Below are 24,464 nucleotides of genomic sequence, written 5' to 3'. Positions count from 1 at the left end.
GAGTCCAACCTTCCTTGACTGATAGGGAGTTGGCGGACATGTTTATGGGCACGCTAACTTGGCCATTCTATAGTCACTTGCTGGGTACTTCCTCATCTGGTTTCACTGATCTCATACTGACTGGAGAACGCGTGGAGAGTGGTATTCGAAGTGGGAAGATTCAAGTAGGCACATCTTCTGGTACTGCAAAGAAGCCCTATCATGGAAGAAACGAGTCTAATGTTGTTCACAGACAGAGGGGCCGTAATAAGAATGATCAGAACCAATCTGTTGGAGCTGTTCTCATCTCTACACCAACACCTCAACAAGCTCCTAGACAAGGGTATCAGCGTAGGCCAGACACACCTAAAAGGCAATTCACTAAAATCAACATGCCTTTATCTCAAGCACTGCAACATCTGTTGAAAGCCAATCTGATCACCATAAGAGATCCTCCAAAGAACGTCACTACTACGTCTCCAAACTATGATCCTAATGCAAAATGCGTATACCACTCTAATTGCCCTGGACACACTGCTGATAATTGCTGGGTGTTGAAAAATAAGATCCAAGACATGATAGATGCTGGTGAAATCGAGTTTGATCCGCCAGAGACTCCTAATGTCATCACTGCTCCTATGCCAAAGCATGACAAGACTATTACACAATCCATGTTTATGATGTGAGAGATCTGTCAACACCTCTCCCTGACATCAAGAGAAAGCTGCTGCGAGTTGGTTTATTTCCAGGGTGCGACCCAGATTGTTATTACTGTGCATCCCTACCTAATGGTTGTGAGAATTTGAAAAGAGGTATCCAAGGCTGGATGGATCGTGGCACTATCAGATTTGAGAAGACTCCTTCTGTTGGGGATTTGTGCGAAGGTTTCTCTCGTGGTCTGAAGATTGAAGACGTGTCCGTAATTTCCAGAGCTCTGCTGAAGATCCCTACTAAGGCTCCTTTCAAGATTTCTGCTGAACCCTGCGTGGCTCCTATCATCATTACTAAGCCTGGCCCAATTCCCTATTCTTCTGATAAGGCTATCCCTTGGAACTATGGTGCCGAGGTCTATATTCAAGGAGTTAAGCAAGAACTCACATTTGACAAAGTTTCTGAAGACGCCAATCCCGACGTGGGTAATATTGCTGGAACTAGTAAAGTGACAAGAAGTGGAAGGGTGTTTTCTCCGGAAATCTCTCCGAACACTGCTTCACCTGCTGTTACTATCACTCCAAATGCTGATACTCGAGGTAAAGAACCTGTCCAGACACCAGCCGAGACCGTTACTGAAAATCCATCTTCTGAAGACGCAAATGAGTTTCAGAAGATCATATGCAAGAGTGATTATGACATTGTTGAACAGATGGGGCATACTCCTTCCAAGATCTCTATGCTGTCACTCTTGAGTTGTTCCAAGACTCACGCCAAAGCTATGATGAAGTTTCTAGAGGCTGCCCATGTGCCACAAGAGATTTCTGTCACTCAGCTCGAGAATTGTATTGCAAACCTGACGACAGATAACTACCTTGGGTTTTCTGATGCTGATCTGAGTCCTAGTGGAAAGAATCATAACAAGGCGCTACACATCTCCATTGAATGTGGGGGCACCACTCTAGCTCATGTACTGGTTGACAATGGCTCGTCTCTGAATGTGCTACCCAAGTTGGTGCTGGACAAACTCAAGGTTGACGGAATTGAGCTGAAGTCCAGTGATGTGATAGTAAAAGCTTTCGATGGTACAATGAGTACTGTATATGGCGAAGTTGAGCTCCCGATCAGAGTAGGTTCCCAAACTTTCAATACTGTGTTCTATGTGATGGATATTCGTCCCGCTTATTCCTGTCTACTTGGGCGTCCTTGGATACATGGGGAAAATGCTGTGACTTCAACTCTCCATCAGAAATTAAAATATCCAGCAAAAGGCAAGATTGTTATTGTGTATGGTGAAGAAGAGTATGTGGTGAGCTTCATAGATGAGACCAAGTATGTTGAATTCACTGGAGAGGCTTTTGAATCTCCCCGTCAAGCGTTCGAATTGGTCCCTCAAGTGGTTCCTGAGACTAAGCATGTCTACACTGCTCCAAAAGTTACTAGGGTTCCTCCTACAATGGCTTCTCTGAAAGACGCTAGGGCTGTGGTAGAAGAAGGTGGTTGCACTATCTGGGGGCAATTACCTGACATTCCGTACAAGTCCAACAAATGGGGTTTAGGCTGCACTGCTAAGGATCAGAAGGGAGAACAACAGCCTCGTCCAGAAGGTTTGAAGCATCATTTCATCAGCAAAGGAGTCAATGCCATTGGAAAAGATGAAGATAATTACAACCTAGACAAGTGGATCTTTCCTACACCTGACGAAGGGCTGGAGAACTGGAAGACTGAAGACATTGTCTCTATCTCCTATAGTCAGGAGTAATTGCCGTTTCTAGTTTTCTTTTCTTTTATGTTTTCAATTTTAATTTCTGTACTCCAATAAAACAATAAACTCTAAAGCCATGTGTCCCGCCCAAGGCACAATGGTCCATTGTTAGGGCTTGTCATTTCATAAGCATATTTTTGTTCAATAAAGCATTGGACGTTTCATATTCAAATTGTGTGTTCGCTTTTATTTTCTTTACTTTTATAGCTATGTGTTCTTACACACACCCACATAATACACTGCAGATCAATATCCACTATGGATCCTATTGATAACGACTCTGTTATTGCTAAAAATGACTTTGAAAATCCGATCTACCAAGTTGAGGATGAAGGTGAGGAAGATTGTGAAGTGCCTAGAGAAATTGCCAGATTACTAGAGCAAGAAGTAAAGACTATACGGCCGCACGAAGAGCCAATCGAGGTGGTGAACATAGGTACTGACGAAGAAAAGAAAGAGATCAAGATAGGAGCTGAGTTAGATGATGTTATCAAACAGAGATTGATCCAAATGTTACGAGACAATGTTGAGATTTTTGTTTGGTCCTACGAAGACATGCCTGGGCTCGATACTGACATTGTGGTTCACCGTCTACCTATTAAAGAAAACAGTCCTCCGGTTAAGCATAAGTTACGAAGAAGCAGACCTGACATGGCTTAGAAAATCAAAGAGGAGGTTGAGAAACAGTTCAATGCCGGTTTCCTGAAAGTTGTGAGTTATCCACCATGGATCACCAATATAGTGTCGGTACCTAAGAAAGACGGAAAAGTCAGAATGTGTGTAGACTATAGAGATTTGAATCGCGCAAGCCCTAAAGATGATTTTCCCCTACCACATATTGACATCCTAGTAGATAGTACTGCGCAATGCAAGGTGTTTTATTTCATGGATGGTTTCTCAGGTTATAATCAGATCAAGATGGCACCCGAAGACATGGAAAAGACAACTTTTACTACGCCTTGGGGCATATTCTGTTACAAAGTCATGCCATTTGGGTTGAAGAACGCAGAGGCAACATATCAGCGTGCGATGGTGGCTCTGTTCCACGATATGATTCACAAAGAAATAGAGGTCTATGTTGACGATATGATTGCAAAATCCAATACTGAAGAAGAACATCTAGACCATCTGCAGAAATTGTTTGATAGGTTGAAGAAGTACAAGTTGAGACTTAATCCGAACAAGTGTACTTTTGGTGTAAGGTCTGGTAAACTACTGGGTTTCGTTGTCAGCAGCAAAGGTATTGAGGTCGATCCTGCGAAAGTAAAAGCCATACAAGAAATGCCGGTTCCACGGAATGAGAAAGAAGTTAGAGGATTCTTGGGGCGTTTGAACTACATTGCCAGGTTTATTTCCCATCTGACCGCTACTTGTGAGCCAATCTTCAAACTAGTGAGGAAAGATCAAGTAGTAAAGTGGAATGACCAATGTCAAGAAGCCTTCGACAAAATCAAGAAATATCTTCAAGAACCTCTAATTATGATACCACCTGTTGAAGGAAGACCTCTAATTATGTACTTAGCAGTATTGGAGAACTCAATGGGGTGTGTATTGGGGCAACATGACGAGTCTGGTCGAAAAGAGCATGCAAGATACTACCTTAGCAAAAAGTTTACCGACTGTGAAACAAGATACTCACTACTCGAGAAAACTTGCTGTGCTTTGGCGTGGGCTGCTTGCCGACTAAGACAGTTTATGTTGAACCATACCACTTTATTGATCTCTAGGATGGATCCTATCAAGTACGTGTTCGAGAAACCCGCTCTCTCAGGACGAATAGCAAGATGGCAAATGATATTAACAGAGTATGACATCCAATACACAACACAGAAAGCCATCAAAGGAAGTGTAGTGGCAGATCATTTGGCTCAACAAGCTGTGGACGACTATCAATCCATGAGTTTTGAATTCCCAGATGAAGATGTTATGCTTGTTAGTGATTATGAACAACCTGGCCCGGATGAAGGACCTGAACCAGGATCCCGATGAACTATGGTTTCCGATGGAGCTTCGAATGCACTTGGTAACGGTATTGGCGCTGTAATTATCTCTCCCGCAGGTGGACACACCCTGTTCACAGCAAGACTATGTTTCAATTGCACCAACAATATGGCTGAGTATGAAGCATGTATCTTGGGACTCAGAGCTGCTATCGATTTAAGAATCAAGTTCTTGGAAGTATATGGGGATTCAGCCTTAGTAATCAGTCAGATCAAAGGAGAATGGGACGCGAAGCATCCTAATCTCATGCCTTATAAAGATTTGGTACTATCTTTAATTCCACACTTCGAAGAGATTACTTTTGAACATATTCCCCGAGAAGAGAATCAACTGGCAAACGCATTAGCTACTATGTCATCCAAGTTCAAGGTCAGATGGGACAACGAGGCTCCTATAGTTATTATTGAAAGACACGACGAACCAGCATACTGTTGCGAGATAGTTACCGAAGAGGTTGAAGAAAAGCCATGGTTTCACGAAGTAAAAAGATACCTCGAGACTCAATAGTACCCTGAACGGGCATCCATCAATGACAAGAAATTCTTAAGAAGGTTCGCATCCAAGTTCTTTCTGAGCAATGGAACCTTATACAAGCGTAATCATGATTCGACCTTGCTTCGTTGTGTGAACAAGAAGGAAGCTGAAGAGATCATGAAAGACATGCACGATGGTACTTTTGGAACCCATTCTAGTGGACATACTATGGCCAAAAAGATTCTAAGAGCGGGTTACTACTGGTCAACTATGGAAACTGACTGTCACCAGCATTCCAGAACTTGTCACATGTGCCAGATCTATGCCGACAAAGTACACGTACCTCCAGTTCCACTGAATGTCCTGACTGCTCCTTGGCCTTTTGCAATGTGGGGCATTGATATGATCGGAGAAATCAAACCTACCGCTTTCAATGGACACCGCTTCATCCTTGTGGCTATTGATTACTTCACCAAATGGGTAGAAGCTGCTTCATTCGCCTCCGTTACCAAGAACGTGGTGGCTCGATTCATTAAGCACAATCTTATTTGTCGGTATGGCATCCCCGAAAGGATTATCACAGACAATGGTACCAATCTGAACAACAAGATGATTACTGAGCTCTGCACACAGTTCAATATCAAGCATCACAATTCTTCTCCATATAGACCAAAGATGAATGGCGTTGTGGAAGCCGCCAACAAGAACATAAAGAAGATTGTACAGAAAATGACAGTGACCTATAAGGATTGGCATGAGATGTTACCATTTTCTCTTCATGGTTACCGTACTTCAGCACGCACCTCGACTGGGGCAACCCCGTTCTCACTAGTCTATGGAATGGAGGCGGTATTACCGATTGAAATTCACATTCCGTCCTTAAGGATCATGAAAGATGCAGAGTTAGACGAAGACGAATGGATTCAGACTCGAATGGACCAGATAAACCTGATTGAAGAAAAGAGGCTTGCGGCTGTTTGTCATGGACAACTATACCAGAAGCGTATGATCAAGGCATTTAACAAGAGGGTCAAACAACAAGCATACCAGACCGGTGACTTGGTCATAAAGAGAATTATTCTACCACAAGGCGATCCTAGGGGCAAGTGGACGCCCACATATGAAGGACCATTCGTGATCAAGAAAATATCCTCTGGAGGAGCGATGATACTCACTACTATGGATGGCGAAGACTTTCCGCATTCTGTGAATGCTGACATAGTCAAAAAATACTACGCATAAATAAGACCCGCTAGGTCGACATACCTAGGCAAATGTAAGGGCATCCCGGCGAACCAAAAGGGATATATATATATAAAATGTACACCCGACAAGTTGAAAACCTGAAAGGGTGACTTGGGCAAAAAAGGGTATCCTGGTAGGCTGAAAACCGGAAAGGGCGGCCTAGGCAAAAGTTAAGGATTAAAGCGTACGACTATGTCTCGCCCAGATCATCCATCATTCAATTCCATCAACAATGACAAAGTTCAAAGGGCTCAGATCGATTCAATCGTCTTTCTCCAACAAGCAAGGGATGAGATGCTCGAAGACATATTAGCAATAGCAGAATTGAAACTCAATAGGATTGTTTCCACATAGCTATTTTTCTTTTGTTTTACTTCTGTACCTTTCTAAAACACACGAATGTTATCTTACTATTTTACCTATTCACGGCTTTTTCTTAATACAGGTTACCTTTCTTTCTACGTTTTTGAGTTTTTCTCTTCCTCGAATACGCAAACGTCCAATGATAATTTTGAATGAACATATGCATATGAACATGATTATCATTTATCTTTTCTTTTGCAAAATGTTCTATGATCAGTAAAAAGATAGGAAAGGCAAATAGACAATGTCCGAAGTAATCTAGAATTCCTCCCTCAAAGTCAATAATATGGAGGAATCCCCACAGAGTAATCATTAAGAAGATATCTTCAAATACTCAACAAAAGACATAGCTCCCCAATAGAGTTTACATCTTCAACACTGCTGGTTCTCCGACACCTGGCTCTTCTCTAACATGGTTTATCAATATCTCTCATCCCCAGTCAGATTACATCAAAATCAATCATTCAAATGGTCATCCCCAAGCAAAAATCATAAATCCCCAGCTGAATATCTTCCAGACCAGATAAAAACATCAGGGTCCCGATCAAGATACTTCACAAGATATGAATCAAGATCATACATCGCATACATATGCACATAGTATATCAGGATAAACTCATGCATAACATACAAAAGTTTCTCATTTATTTTGAGGGACTCATTACATAATACATGCATCATGACATTTCATAAAATTGCTATACCTATTGCAGAAAACAGGTACATGAACGAAATCTCCAACTTTCCAAGATCTAATTCAGTTACTACGAACGGTACTGACACGATCATTCTCAAAGTCTAATTCAGTTACTACGAACAGTGCTGATACGACAAGAGATCTAATTCTATCATCACGAACGGTGTAGACACGATCATCTTTCCAAGATCTAATTCAGCTGCTACGAACGGTACTGACACGATCATATTCCAAGATCTAATTCATTTACCACGAACGGTGATGACACGATCATTTTCAAAGATCTAATTCAATTACTACGAACGGTACTGACACGGTCAGAGATCTAATTCCATTATCACGAACGGTGTGGACACGATCAAATACCTCCTCAGTCTAATTCAGTTACTACGAACGGTGCTGACACGACTTAAAAGGATCTAGTCCATCATCACGAACGGTGTGGACACGACCAATTATCCCCTAAAGTCTAATTCAGCTACTACGAATGGTGCTGACACGACAAGAGATCTAATTCTATCATCACGAACGGTGTAGACACGATCATCTTCCCAAGATCTAATTCATCTACTACGAACAGTAATGACACGATCAACATACAAACAACTACTTCTCAAACATTTCAGACATAGTCTAATAACATGCTCATCTGGATGGCATCTTTAAGCCCATCCCCATCATACATCTTTTCCAAACACCTGGATGGCATCTTCAAACCCATCTCCGACAAAAATCCCTTCATCATCAGCTAGGGCAAATTCCTGGGTATTCTAGTGTTCAATCCTCTTCTACCTTCAGATTCCGACTGGCATACAAACCACTCTACATCTTCAGGTTTAATAAAATTGAACACGGGCAGCTGTCATACCCCAAAATTTTCCCATACTATTTCTCCTATTCAAATTTAAATCAAGATACAAAGCTCCAAGACACACTCTCCTAAACAAGGCTCAGAAATTAGGGTTTTGTTGTTCTAAAGGAAAATCAGTGAACCAATGGCTCCAAGGCACTCCATATGGCCTATAATGTCTCACATGACCTCCATGACAAGTCTTAGGTCTCAGCTTAAAGGATTGGTCACTCAATTGTTCAGAAAATCAATAGTCGACTAGGTTGACTTAAAAGTCAACTGTGGTCAAAGTACAGTCAAAACTCCTGATTTTTTGTCAAGATCCTCATATTGAAGTATCATTCACCATTTGATCAAGAATTGATCATGGTTCATCAAGGAAAGATCAAAAATCAACAATTCAAAAAGTTTCTAAATTAGGGTTTGTATAGGAGGAAGTCAACTGAACTTTGACCAGCCATAACTCTCACATGGAACATCATAAATTTTCCATCCAAAGCTCATTTTGAAGGAAATTTGATTCTCTACAAATTTGTGTCTCACAAGCCAAGGCTAAAAATGCTTCATTTGGGAGATATGAACCAAAACATTATAGGTCCTTTTCAAAAGTCAACCAAAAGTCATTTTTTTCAAAAGGACACACAAGGAGCATGGAAAATTATTTTGACATGGGACCAAAAACACTGGTTAGAGGACTCTTCAAGGTTTCTAAAGAGTCCTAGAACTCCTCCATACCTCAAAAATTGAGGGAGATAGGTCTTGTCAAAGTTGGACTATTTTGGAGGGAAAAATGTGAAGAAATTTGAACATATTTGCAAATAGGCCCAATATCTTATGATCCAAACTTGATTCACAAGTCATCCAAGGCCCCAAACATGATGTCCACGAATTATTTGATTTTTATTCTGATTTTTATGAATTATTAATCAATTAAAAGTGATAAATAATTCATATAAATTATAGAAAATCAAATATTTGATTTAGAAAATATATGGGAATCAAATCCAATCACCACTCATACCAAAATACTCAATCAAATTTGTGCAAATAGGGTTAAGAGTGATTGAATCACATATTGGACAAATTTAGTAAGATTTCCAAATCAAATTTCCAAAAAATTGAAATCAAAGATTTAGCAAGATTCAAGTCAAATTATTCACCCTAATTTAATCCTCTATAAGTACATAACTAATTCAGAGGGCAAGGGTTAGGAATTCTGCAGCAGAGGAACCCTAAATCCGAGCTTCAAAAGGCCAAAAATTCTCAATCACGTTTTCCAGTTGCAGGCGAATTCAAGGATTCTTTTTGATCAATTCATATCCCTAAGGCATCAAGGAAGCTTACCAGATTGGTTTCGAGTCTTGAAGCATTGCAAATCATCGCCAAAAACCCCACGGTTTGTCAAACTTTAAACTGCATCGTATCCATACATACACGCATCTTTAATCAATTTTAATTGCATATTCTTATTTATCTTGATGTGTTTATCAATTCTGGAGTTTTAAAATTGGGGTTTTTTAAACCACGTAAAATTAGACCTTAAGACAGGTACTATTGAGTTCGCGTGGTCGAGACGAATTCGTTCTTGCTATTGCGCCAAATTTCTATTGCCGTTTGCACCTATTCGTTATTCGCAGGTGTAAAAGGTGCATGTTTTTTATAGCTAACCTGCAACGAGCGGTGTAAAAGGCTTGATGCATATTTCACGTGAAGAAGACGATGAGGTGTCGTCGTTTGATTGGTCCGTTTGAATTCTTTTGCGCGCGTTTTCCTTTTTGGTTCAGGTGGATCTGGTGCATCTTCGCTCACGCGTATGGAATGTGTTCCTCTCATCGCTGTCGTCAGATGCTTCTCCCTCTCAATCCAACGTACCAGGGCATGAGGGTGCATCCTACTCCACACGCGCGCGCTGCACATGATCATAAGTTAAGTTTTCTTTAAATTTTTTTATTTTTAATTACACAACTTATATTTTGTTTATTTTATATATATACATGTTTGTTCCTTTTCTTTTTATTTTCTTTTAATAAACCTATTTATTAAAATTCCTTTTTTTACAAATAACCAAATAACATTTATAATATTTATTTTATTTAGTTAATTTTATTTATTTATTTATATTATTTATATTTATTATATTTATCTTTTTATATACAATACTTATTTAGTTATTTTCTTTTATATATTTATTTCATTTATAATAATTAGTGTGTTTTTTATTTATTTTAATTAGATAATTTAATTAAATATTTGTAATAAATTCCTATTTATTTTATTTTAATTCATAAAATCATAAAAGTGCTTTTGTCTGATTATATTTATTTTCTTCGATTTAATTAATTAGGTTGCGAAACCAATAATTAATTAAATTGATTTTTTACTTTATTCAATTTACGCCCGAATCAGGGTTTGCGAGGATTCGCCCTACACTAAAAAAATATTTTTTTGTGTATTCTTTTCAGGGTTAGCAACAGGGTTTCTTCCGACTACGCGCCACGCCTATTACAAAGCTAAGTCCCGATCTAATCCTTATTTAAATATTTTTAGTTTTTATTTATTTTAGGGTTTACCTTTAAATATAATGAAATCCGCCTACACTCAATTCTTTTTCTGTTTGCCTTTGCTCTGCCAATTTTTTCAGGGTTAACCCCGAGTACTCCCGACTACGAACCATATCAGATCAAATCCAAAGCTAAGTCTTTTCCATGTTTTTATTTTCTTTTGCCTTTTTATTTAATTAGGGTTAGCCTTAATTGTCATTGAATTGATAATGCACTCACCCCTTCGCGTTTATTTTTCCTTTTCCAATTTTCAGGGTTGATCAACCAGTCAGAGCTCGAATGTCAGTAACACTGAAATTCATCTTTTTATTTTCTTATTATTATTACTTATGCCAAACCCTATTGCACTATGACTCCGCTGGTTTCTTTTTCCCCCTCCCCAAATTATTGTGTGGTTAGTAATCCTAGGGAGTGCAAGCCTTTTAATCAACTTAGAATAACTAATTATAAGATAATTTCTGAATTGAATAACGTGATTGTTGCACCCACGCACGCTTTTTTGGTAACCCCTCTTGTTGCCTGTTGCCTGTTGCCTTGTGTTTTTGCAAAATAGCCATGTCCCTCGAATACGAGGATATCTCAGCAATGTTGCCCTAAATTCATTCTCAAGGTCATAAGTCCCTAATGATGCTGCCTTCGATTTTCCAAATATGACCTCGTCCCTCGAAGTTGCCTACAAATTGCTGAGGTATCCTCTGGTTTCCTACGAAAGGCTATTCTGATCCTTCCCTTAGACTACCTGCCTCTATATGGCATGCGACAGTCTTATGGCGAACGAGATTACGACGACCCTTGCGACGAACCTTTTTACAAATATCAAGGTAATTTGCCCTTAATTGCGTGCTCTGGTTTAAAAATCTTTTTCTTACCCTTTTTCTAAACATTTTCAACGCTACGCTCATTTACGAGCTAAAGTCCTTGTTTCTTCTTCTACATTTCTTTTCGAAACAAGCAAAGCAATTAAGAGCCCATGGAAAACCATGGATGCAAAGGGTGCCTTACACCTTCCCTTTGCATAAATTACCCCCCGAACTCAGTTTTCTTTAAAAAGGTTTTTTCCTGTTCTTTTAGCCTTTCTATTTAATTTGGATAAAATAAAAGTCGGTGGCGACTCTTGCTTACCGTACATTTCAAATAAAGTAAGTTCACCATATTACAGAACTGGCGACTCTGCTGGGGAGAATTTTCTTATAAAAGAGGGGTTACCTTAAAAGTTTAGGAACACTTTAAATGTTTTCTATTTGCTTGCTTAGCTTGTTTTATTTTGCAGGGGCGTTTTGGGAATTAATTGAAGGACGAGTCCTACACCCGGATTCAAGTACATCTAAGATAGGAAGTGGCATAGTCATGGCGACCTCCTTCATGTATGTGGAGGATTGGTCAATATGAGAGTTCACGCTTAAGTTAGGCCTCTATGGGTGTTTGCATGCTTCTCTTGTATGAGGGAGGTTCGTGCAGATGTCCGTGGGTGAGTCGGAGCTTAAGGACCTTTAGTTACCTTTAACCCATCTTAACTTTTAGGAACGTAGTGGGGGACTACTCTTGATGTATGTTGAGAGCATAGTCGCTACCCGATACTACAGCTCAGATAGGTTCTTTCTCAAAGTATCATTGCATGGTATGTATGTATCATGTTCGAGGGTGCTTTAGGAGGACTGACAATTCTGGGTAACTCGGTAGAACCCGTTGTTGATATCATCTTTATCCTTAGAAATACCTTTGGGAAGGGTATCTCACATGATTTAAACTCCATGCAAGCCAAGCCTAAGGAAATTGTGTGATTTGTGTGGACTTATTTGTGTTTGTGCATCATGCATACATGCATCATTCATACATGGCATGGCTAACCCATTTCAAGGAATTGGGGATTTTTAACCGTATATTGTTTTGTAGGTTGTTTGAAATATGGAAACCAAAGGCCGTAAACCGTTCTTCCTCAATTTCAAGAAAGTACCTACACCATTAAAGGTTTTATGCGACAACATTTATGGTTCTCTCAGATTCAGTGAGTCTCTCAACATGCTTATCGGTTTGGTACGAACTAATGTGGATGAAGTTCTTCTCAACACCATGGTTCAATTCTATGATCCGTTACTACATTGTTTCACTTATAGAGATTTTCAATTGGTACCATCTTCGGAAGAATTCTCATACTTGTTGGGGCTCCCTGTGCTCAACCAAATCCCTTATACTGGTAAAGAAGAAGATCCTAAGCTGGAAGTCGTCGCTGCTGCCCTACACTTGCCAAGATCTGAGATTGAGAAAGTTTGGATTAGTAAGAAAGAGTACTCTGGATTACCCCTTGATTTCCTTTACAAAAAAGCGGAGATTTTTGCTAAAGCTTCAAGTATGGACGCTTTGGAAGCTGTTTTGTCTCTTTTAATCTATGGACAAGTTCTATTCTTCCATTATGACAAAATTGTTGATGTCGCTGATATCAAGATATTTCTAAGTAAGAATCCCGTTCCTACTCTACTTGGTGATTTGTTACATTCGATTCATTTCCGAGTATCGAAACGGAAAGGTTGTGTTCTTGGATGTGCTCCTCTCTTGCATAAGTGGTTTATTTCACACTTACCCCTCTCCGTAAGAAAGAATGAAGAAGGTTTAACTTGGGCTCAAAGAATTATGAAGCTTTCTTTTGACGACGTCATCTGGTACCAAAAGGAGTTTGAAAGAACTTTGCTATTTGATAGTTGTGGAGAATTCCCTAATATACCTCTTCTTGGCGTTTGAGGAGGAATAACTTATAATCCTATTTTAGCTCGACATCAGTTTGGTTTTGCTTTGAAGGACAAGCCACGTTCTTTGTATCTTAGTGTAGAGTACTTCAGTTATGGTTTAGACGAGACAAAGAAAAGAGATCTCTTCATCAAATCTTGGTCGAAAGTAAAGAAAGTTGGTGCAAAAGATATAGGACGGAGAAACTATATGCCATGGGACCCATACTTTCAATGGGTTTATGATCGATTTATGGAATTCGGGATGCCTTACCCATCTGATGCGCCCATAGTACCAAGAGTAGCTCCTCCTGCTGTCCCAGTTACATTTGAGCCGTATGTTCCTACTCCAAATGAAGATCTTGTTGCAACTGTTAATCGACTGAAGAGGGAAAGGGATGAATTTGAGAGACGCTTACGAAAGGTTGAAGCTGAAAAAGAAGTGTTGACACAAGATGCTAAAGAGCGAGAGACTTTACTTGACTATTTTTCTCGTAAATGGAAGATCGAAGATTTTGTTTCCCCGGATCAGATTAACTAATGGGAGGATGAAATTTCTAGGCTTGTTCAAGAAAGAGAAGAAATGATCAAGGCACATAAGGAAGAAGTCAGGGTTCTGAAAAGGAGGCGTCGTCAAGAAGACAAAAGTCCTAGAATTTAGACTTTTATTGTTTTTATTTATTACTATTTATTTCTTTTTCAGTCTGATATAACTAAAGAATTATGACCTTATGAGTTCGTAATTTAATTAGTAATAATGTTTTTTCTCTTGTTTCAATATGTGTTAAAAGTCCCTTTAATTCCTTGAAAACATTACATATGCATAATCATACCATTCATAAACATTACATCATAGGTTTTATAAAGCAAATACTTCATCTTTCCGCTGTTTATTTCAGTGAGAAAATGGATCTCGAACAATCTGTCAAGAATCTCCAGGCTTAAAATGCTGAGTTCCAAGCTTTGAACCTGAACTTGTCCAAGGGGCAAGATGAACTGAAAGCTCTTCTGACTAAGAAGGAGAAGAAGACAAAGAAACCGAAAGGTGTTCTCAATCTGGGAAGAAGATTCAAAGGCCCTCTCAAAAAGCCTGAAGAAGCTGGAATTCCCAAGGAAGAAGAAGAGGATGATGATGCTAGTATCAAGACCAACGCTACAAGCAATGGAGGTTCTGCTAATCAAGAGGATGATGAGGGAGACTATTTCCATGACGAAGACTATGCTGATGAGAAGTACAGGTTACTAGAGGAGCGTCTGAGAAATATGGAAATTCAGAAGGTACCTGGGCTGGATTTTGAGGAAATAGGGCTCATCCCTGGAGTCGTCATTCCCCCCAAATTCAAGATTCCGACTTTTGCTAAGTATGATGGAGTATCTTGCCCCAAGATGCATCTAAGATGATATGTGAGGAAGATCCAACCTCATACTGAAGACAAAAGACTGTGGATTCATTTCTTCCAAGAGAGTTTGTCTGGGACTCAACTAGAATGGTATTATCAGCTGGAGAATGCCGATATTCGCACATGGGAGGATATGGCTACTGCTTTCTTCAGGAAATACGAATATAATTCTGACCTGGCACCAACTCGCATGCAACTACAAAGCATGTCTATGGGACCTAAGGAAAGTTTCAAGGAGTATGCGCAAAAGTGGAGAGATCTAGCTGGAAGAGTCCAACCTTCCTTGACTGATAGGGAGTTGGCGTACATGTTTATGGGCACGCTAACTGGGCCGTTCTATAGTCACTTGCTGGGTAGTTCCTCATCTGGTTTCACTGATATCATACTGACTGGAGAACGCGTGGAGAGTGGTATTCGAAGTGGGAAGATTCAAGTAGGCACATCTTCTGGTACTGCAAAGAAGCCCTATCATGGAAGAAACGAGTCTAATGCTGTTCACAGTCAGAGGGGCCGTAATAAGAATGATCAGAACCAATCTGTTGGAGATATTCTCATCTCTACACCAACACCTCAACAAGCTCCTAGACAAGGGTATCAGCGTAGGCCAGACACACCTAAAAGGCAATTCACTAAAATCAACATGCCTTTATCTCAAGCTCTGCAACATCTATTGAAGGCCAATCTGATCACCATAAGAGATCCTCCAAAGAACGTCACTACTACGTCTCCAAACTATGATCCTAATGCAAAATGCGTATACCACTCTAATTGCCCTTGACACACTGCTTATAATTGCTGGGCGTTGAAAAATAAGATCCAAGACATGATAGATGCTGGTGAAATCGAGTTTGATCCGCCAGAGACTCCTAATGTCATCACTGCTCTTATGCCAAAGCATGACAAGACTGTTAATGCTATCATGGACACAATCCATGTTTATGATGTAAGAGATCGGTCAACACCTCTCCCTGACATCAAGAGAAAGCTGCTGCGAGCTAGTTTATTTCCAGGGTGCGACCCAGATTGTTATTACTGTGCATCCCTACCTAATGGTTGTGAGAATTTGAAAAGAGGTATCCAAGGCTGGATGGATCGTGGCACTATCAGATTTGAGAAGACTCCTTCTATTGGGGATTTGTGCGAAGGTTTCTCTCGTGGTCTGAAGATTGAAGACGTGTCCGTAATTTCCAGAGCTCCGCTGAAGATCCCTACTAAGGCTCCTTTAAAGATTTCTGCTGAACCCCGCGTGGCTCCTATCATCATTACTAAGCCTGGCCCAATTCCCTATTCTTCTGATAAGGCTATCCCTTGGAACTTTGGTGCCGAGGTCTATATTCAAGGAGTTAAGCAAGAACTCACATTTGAAAAAGTTTCTGAAGACGCCAATCCCGACGTGGGTAATATTGCTGGAACTAGTAAAGTGACATGAAGTGGAAGGGTATTTTTTGTGTATTCTTTTCAGGGTTAGCAACAGGGTTCCTTCCGACTAAGCGACACGCCTATTACAAAGCTAAGTCCCGATCTAATCCTTATTTAAATATATTTATTTAAGGGTTTACCTTTAGATATAATGAACTCCGCCTACACTCAATTCTTTTTCTGTTTGCCTTTGCTCTGCCAATTTTTTCAGGGTTAACCCCGAGTACTCCCGACTACGAACCATATCAGATCAAATCCAAAGCTAAGTCTTTTCCATGTTTTTATTTTCTTTTGCCTTTTTAATTAATTAGGGTAAGCCTTAATTGTCAGTGAATTCATAATGCACTCACCCCTTCGCGTTTATTTTTCCTTTTCCAATTTTCAGGGTTGGTCAAACAGTCAGAGCTCGAATGTCGGTAACCCTGAAATTCATCTTTTTATTTTCTTATTATTATTACTTATGCCAAACCCTATTGCACTATGAATCCGCCGGTTTCTTTTTCCCCTTCCCTATATTATTGTGTGGTTAGTAATCCTAGGGAGTGCAAGCCTTTTAATCAACTTAGAATAACTAATTATAAGATAATTTCTGAATTGAATCACGTGATTGTTGCACCCACGCACGCTTTTTTGGTAACCCCTCTTGTTGCCTGTTGCCTGTTGCTTGTTGCCTTGTGTTTTTGCAGAATAGCCATGTCCCTCGAATACGAGGATATCTCAGCAATGTCGCTCTAAATTCATTCTCAAGGTCATAAGTCCCTAATGATGCTACCTTCGATTCGCCAAATATGACCTCGTCCCTCGAAGTTGCCTACGAAGTGCTGAGGTATCCTCTGGTTTCCTATGAAAGGCTATTTTTATCCTTCCCTTAGACTACCTGCCTCTCTATGGCATGCGACAGTCTTATGGCGAACGATATTGCGACGACCCTTCAACCTCCAAATGAAAGGCTCCCTGCCCTCTTATGGCATGGATAGACCCTTTCACCCTGAAAGGCTAAAAGAACCTTTTTACAAATATCAAGGTAATTTGCCCTTAATTGCATGCTCTGGTTTAAAAATCTTTTTCTTACCCTTTTTCTAAACATTTTCAAGGCTACGCTCATTTACGAGCTAAAGTCCTTGTTTCTTCTTCTACATTTCTTTTCGAAACGAGCAAAGCAATTAAGAGCCCATGGAAAACCATGGATGCAAAGGGTGCCTTACACCTTCCCTTTGCATAAATTACCCCCCGAACTCAGTTTTCTTTAAAAAGGTTTTTTCCTGTTCTTTTACCCTTTCTATTTAATTTGGATAAAATAAAAGTCGGTGGCGACTCTTGCTTACCGTACATTTCAAATAAAGTCAGTTCACCATATTACACATATTTCTTGCCTCTGATTGATGCTGTTTTGACTGGAGTAAACAGATCAATATGCAGAAGTTCTAAAGGCCTTGAAGAAGAAACAACATTTTTAGACTTAAAAGCAGATTTTGAAAACTTCCCTTTCTGACATGCTTCACTAAGAGCATCTTATTTATATTTCAAATTAGGGAGTCCTCTAACCAGATTGAGTTTGTTAATCTGAGAAATTTTTCCCATGCTAACATGACCCAATCTTTTGTGCCAGACCCACTGCTCTTCGTTAACAGAAAGAAGGCAAGTAACCTACTAGTTTTTAAGATCTGAAAGATCAATCTTATAAATGTTGTTCTTTCTTTTTCCTGTAAATAGGATTGAGCCATCCTTTTGACTAACATCTCTACAAGACTTTTGATTAAAGATTATGACATAACCATTGTCACTTAATTGACTTATGGACAATAAGTTATGAGCTAATCCATCTACTAGAAGAACATTAGTTATAGAGGGAGAGTTACCAATACCAATGGTTCCAGAGCCTATGATCTTGCCCTTCTGGTTCCCTCCAAACTTTACGTCTCCTCCAGATTTAACTTCCAGACTTTGGAACATAGACCTTTTTCCCGTCATGTGTCGTGAGCTTCCAGAGTCCAGGTACCATGACCTGTTTGTCTTTTGTGCTGTTAATGAGATCTACAACATGGATAATTTTATCCTTAGGTACCCACATTCTTTTGGGTCCTTTGAGGTTAGTTTTTCTCATGTTCTGATTGAACTGAGATTTAGCATGGGGAGTATCAGAATGAACAGCATGATATTTCCTAGTGTGTGTGAAATGGAAATTCTTAGGATGTGATGTATATTTAATATCATGTGAATGACCATACTGGAATTGCTTATACAAAGGTTTATATTCAATAACCATCTTGTCAACAGGTTCCAGTTTATATGGGATATCTCCCTCATATCCTATACCTATTCTCTTATTTCCACTAACTCCATATATCATAGATGCCATCTGGCTTCTACCTATACTTCTAGATAAGAACTTTCTGAAACTCAAGTCATATTCTTTAAGAATATTGTTTGTGCTTGGAAAAGAAGCATCTGGACCATAAGATGTTTTTAGACTTTCAACATCTTTTGTTAGTTTTAAAACTTTTTCTTTAAGTCCAGAGTTTTCTATCTCAAGTTTCTTAGTTTCAGATGCAAAGGTCTTTTTGAGACTTTTGTATTTGATACTAAGTTTACGTTTGATTTCCAGAAGTTCTGAGAGACCGGAAACAAGTTCTTCTCTAGATAGTTCAGAAAATACCTCTTCAGAGTCTAAGTCAGAGGCAGATTCTTCTTCACCATATACAGTTGCCATGAATGCTATATTTGCTTGCTCATCCCAAGTGTCCATCATACCTTTCTTCTTCTCAAATCTTTTCTTGGGCTTTTCTCTCTGAAGCTTAGGACATTCATTCTTGTAATGTCCTGGTTCTTTGCATTCATAACAGACTATGCCTTTCATACCAGATCTTCTGGGTCCAGAAGATTCTCCTTTTTCAGGTTTCTTGAAGCTTTTAAATCTTCTCTGCTTGCTTTTCCAAAGTTGACTTACTCTTCTGGATATAAGAGATAACTCATCTTCTTCTTCAGACTCTGGGTCATCAGATCTTTCTTCTTTTGCCTGAAAAGCGTTAGTACAGTTTTTATTATTAGACTTTAAAGCAATAGATTTACCTTTCTTCTGAGGTTCATTTGCGTCCAACTCAATTTCATGACTCCTCAAGGCACTTATAAGCTCTTCAAGGATTACTTCATTCAGATTATTTGCTATCTTGAAAGTTGTAACCATTGGTCCCCATCTTCTGGGTAAACTTCTGATTATCTTCTTAACATGATCAGCTTTAGTATAACCCTTGTCTAGAACTCTCAGTCCAACTGTCAGAGTCTGGAATCTAGAAAACATTGCTTCAATATTTTCATCTTCCATCTTGAAAGCTTCATACTTCTGGATGAGAGCCAGAGCTTTGGTCTCCTTGACTTGAGCATTCCCTTCATGAGTCATTTTCAAATATTCAAAAATATCATGAGTTGTTTCCCTGTTAGTTATCTTCTCATACTCAGCATGAGATATAGCATTTAACAATATGGTTCTTGCTTTATGATGATTTTTGAAATCTTTCTTTTGAGCGTCACTCATAGCTTGTCTAGTGATTTTAACTCCACTAGCTTCTGGATGAGTGTAACCATCCAACACCAAGTCCCATAGGTCACCATCTTGACATAAAAAGTAGCTCTCTAGCCTATCTTTCCATCAAAGACTGGTGGTCTGTTGTATCCATTAAAACTGTTACTACCATTGTTGTTTTGTTCATTAGGAGGTGGTACTGCTGAAGGATAGAAAAACACTTAGAAAGGGGGGGGGTTGAATAAGTGTAGTCTAAAAACTTGAACGATAAAAACAAATTGCACAGTTATTTTTATCTTGGTTCGTTGTTAACTAAACTACTCCAGTCCACCCCCTTGGAGTGATTTACCTCACCTGAGGATTTAATCCACTAATCTCAACAGATTACAATGGTTTTCCACTTAGCCCGCGACTAAGTCTTCTAGAGTATCCTGATCACAACCTGATCACTCTAGGAACAATTGCTTAGACACGAGCTAAGACTTTCTAGAGTATCCTGACCACCACGTGATCACTCTAGTTACAACTGCTTAGACACAAGCTAAGACTTCCTAGAGTATCCTGATCACACTTGATCACTCTAGTTACTTACTAATTAATGTAATCAAATTCTAAGAGTATTACAATGCTTCTGAAAAGCTATAATCACAACAGTGATATTTCTCTTAAAGTTTAAGCTTAATCTCACTAATATATTTCAACAGCAATGTAGTGAGCTTTGATTTGAACAGCGTTTCAGCAAGTTTGTATTCACAGAGTTCGTCAGAATCGGTAACCTTGCTTCTCATCAGAACTTCATATTTATAGGCACTTGAGAAGATGACCGTTGGGAGCATTTAATGCTTTGCGTATTCCGTACAGCATTGCATTTAATGTTTCACTCTTTTGTCAACTACCTCGAGCCTTGTTTACGCTGTGTCTACTGACGTTGCCTTTAATAGCTTCTAACGTTCCTTTTGTCAGTCAGCGTAGCCTGCCATCTTGTACTTGCTTCTGATCTGATGTTTGTGTATACAATGTTTGAATATCATCAGAGTCAAGCAGCTTGGTGCAGAGCATCTTCTTGTCTTCTGACCTTGAAGTGCTTCTGAGCGTGATACCATGAGAACTTCAGTGCTTCTACTTCTGATTTCAAGTTCTTCTGATGCTTCCATAGACCCATGTTCTGATTCTGCTTTGACCATCTTCTGATGTCTTGCCAGACCATGTTCTGATGTTGCATGCTGAACCTTCTGAGTCAAAGCTTCTGAGCGCTGATTTGTGCATACTCTTTATATATTTCCTGAAAGGGAAATTGCAATGTATTAGAGTACCACATTATCTCATCCAAAATTCATATCCTTGTTATCATCAAAACTAAGAATATTGATCAGAACAAATCTTGTTCTAACAACTGCAGCTGCCATTTGCGTGTTTTTCTCCTGAATTTTTTGTCTAACACTGTTAAGTGCTTACACCTAGAACCAAGGCTCTCTGATGCCAATTGAAGGAGTGAAAAACACTTAGAAACGGGGGATTGAATAAGGGTTGTTTCTTTTTGGAAGATAAAAATAAAGAACACAATTATTTTTATCCTGGTTCGTTTGAACACAAACTACCTCCAGTCCACCCTCACAGGTGATTTACCTCCACTGAGGATTTAATCCACTAATAAAAAATGATTACAATGGTTCTCCACTTAGATCAACCTCTAAGTCTTCTTAAGTCTACAGATCACAACTTGATCACTCAAGGAATTTTGGTTTACAAAGATATAATCAAATACAAGAGATTAAAGTTGCTTCTAATAAAGCTATAATCACCAAGTGATTTTTTTCTTAAGATTAAGTTCTAAATCTCACTAAGAATACAAAAGTATGTGAGCTTGAAGATAAAGATTTGCTTCTTTGATAGTGAGCTTGTAGCGTGAGAAAGTTCAGAGTCAGATGATGAGATTATAAAGAATGAACGTAGGCTTTCTAATGTTTCTCCTTGCCGACTACCTCCTTTTATAGGCATGAGAATATGACTGTTGAATAGTACTGCATTAAATGCTTTGCGTGGACAGTACAACGTTGCATTTAATGTTTCACACTTTTGTCAACTACCTCGAGCCTTGCATTAACTTCTACTTCTGACTTTACTTTTTGTAGCCATACTTCCAACGTTCCTTTTGTCAGACACACAGACTAGTCTAGTTAGTCTTTTCATCATTTGCTTTCTTCTGGATTCAGATTTTATGTATTGATTTGATCATCAGAGTTTCCAGCGTTTGGTGCAGATCAGAACTTCAGCGCTTCAGCCTTTGGAAGTTCTTCAGAGCGTGATACCTGTAGAGCTTCAGAACTTGCTTCTGCTTGTCATGATCTGATGTGGCCATCCAAAACATCTGGCATAGAGCATCTGAAAGCTAATGTAGTGCATACTCTTTTGTATTTTTTTGGAAATGGGAAACGCAATTTATTAGAGTACCACATTGTCTTATATAAAATTCATATATAATGTTATCATCGAAACTAGAAAATATTATCAGAACATTTCATGTTCTAACAATAACTTCTATTTCATCCACAGGAAATAGCATTGTCCTTTGTGGTCCAATATAACTTTTGGGTAGAGGGCGGTTTTGATGGGATGACGACGCGAACGCCATTGATGAACGGATGAGATAGTTGAGAGAGAGAGAGACTAAGAAGCGTATAGATTTTTTGAAAAGACGAGGGAACGAAAGAAAAGATTGACGGTTTTACAGACTGTGGTGTCGTTTTTTTACCTCCCCGTTTCACTTGGGAGGACGGCACGCTAGACCCTTCACGCGGAATTTGGAAGGAGAATGCGCCCGGGGCGGGATGAGTTTTGTTTCAGTTCTTCCTACGATATCACACGAACTTTTTAATTATCCTACGAGTAGGAGAGGGGAAAAAGATCTCAAATAAACCCTAGCAGTTTGCTAAGTGTGGGGATTCACCTAGACTAGAAATTCTGGAGTCCAGGAGGTCGGTTATACATAGGGAAGAGTTTAAGCACCCTACATACTCGTAGTACTCTACGGGAACCTTCTCTGTGTCTATGTGTTTGTGTTTGTTGATTTGTTGATTGGGAAAGTTTCTCCTTTGTGTTAGGAGAAGGAATTGAATTGAATTAAAAAGAAGACAGACAGACAGACTATTTTTGTTTTTTTGTTAGCTTGCTGAGATTCCTTGTGAACCTCATGCCTACATATCCCTAATGGAAGTCAGAGCTTTTTGTAGTGCGGAGAACTAATTAGGGATTTTAATGATTTTTGGTGCCTTGCTTGAAGCTCAAGGTTGAAGCTTTGAATTAAATCTTTGTTTACAGTAAAGAGACATGAAATCATCTTTACAGAGAGGTATTTCTACTATTCCACCACAAATATTTTTAAAGTGACAGAAAAGCTAAAATTGTTTCATTAGGAGAGGGAGCCTACTTGGTTGATCAAGTATGACAGCCAACATGCTTCTTGAATGAAAGATTCTCAACCAAATTAGGGAAAGTTGTACAAGTCTGGGATGTAGCCAGAGCATGCCTTTCACGAGTCCTAAATAGGAGAATGTTTGAAATGATTGTTTGTTTGAAATGATTTGTTTGTTTGAAATGATTGTTTGATTGTGGTGAGATAGGAGAAATACCTACCTATGAAGATGAGCTATGTCTATATATTGTTTGAAAGATTTGATTTTTTAGCTGGCTTGTATGAGGCCCAAGCTTGAGGCTTTTGATTGATTTATTGTTTTATTGACCCTGAGAGATAACTCTACCGGGGATGGACTTAAACTAAGGAGTTTTTGTGTTCTGTACAAAGCCCAGAATTGAGGCTGACTCTAGCTGGAGAGCATTTATTTGATGGATTTTATTTGGTGTTCTGTACAAAGCCCAGAATTGTGGCTGACTCTTAACTGGGGAATATGTCTTTTACTGACTGAGACTAATGAGATTATCTTTTTAAAGAATGAATGGAGGCTGACCCTTTCCAGGGGTTTTACTCTGCTGGAGAGTTTGTCTTTTGAAAGTTCAATTTTTGGAGGCTAACCCTTTCCAGGGGTTTTACTCAGCTGGTGAAATTATCTATTAAAAGACTGATTTTTTGGAAGCTAACCCTTTCCAGGGATTTATGAATGATAGCAGAAAGATTATCTAATTGAGACTTCTTGTTTAAAGCCCAAGATTAAGGCTGACTCTGATTGAGGATAGATAACTATGGGTCCTAGTGTAACACCCTGAATTTAATTAAATCGGTTAATTAAATTATTGAAGGATTTAAATATTTGATTTAGTCGAATTTGGATTGTCGGTGTTATTTAAGGGCGTATTTGGAATTATATAAATTGAAGACGGATATTCGGAAAATAATATTAAGAATAATATTATTTATAAGTCAGAATTATTATATTGAAGGAATTATTATTATAAATGATATAATTGATTATTTTAGTTATATCTCTTATTGGGCCAAAATTGATTTTGGAGGATATTAAATAAAGAGAGGATTTAAACACTAAGCCCAATTGGTTTTATATTAGGGTTTTAGAGATTTTGGAAAGAAGAAGTTGTCATAATGAAGAGGCAAGAATAGAGGAGAAAGAGGCAAGAGTATGGAGAAGAAGAAGAAGAAGCTTGAAGTTTTTTCATCCATGGTGCCAATTGAAGATGCAAATAGAGACCCAATGAGTTGCTTCCATTGATAAGGTAAGGGTGGGGTTCTCTTCCTATAATGGGGCTCATGAACAATTGTATGTGGGGAATTGGGTGTGTAGATTTATTGCTCTTGCTGTATTAAATTGTTGCTGAAAATTGGAAATTTATCAATGCTGTTTGTTGC

Source organism: Vicia villosa, linkage group LG5 (genome assembly GCF_029867415.1).
Source record: "Vicia villosa cultivar HV-30 ecotype Madison, WI linkage group LG5, Vvil1.0, whole genome shotgun sequence".
Taxonomy (NCBI): Eukaryota; Viridiplantae; Streptophyta; class Magnoliopsida; order Fabales; family Fabaceae; genus Vicia; species Vicia villosa.
Note: the sequence above shows the minus strand (reverse complement) of the source record.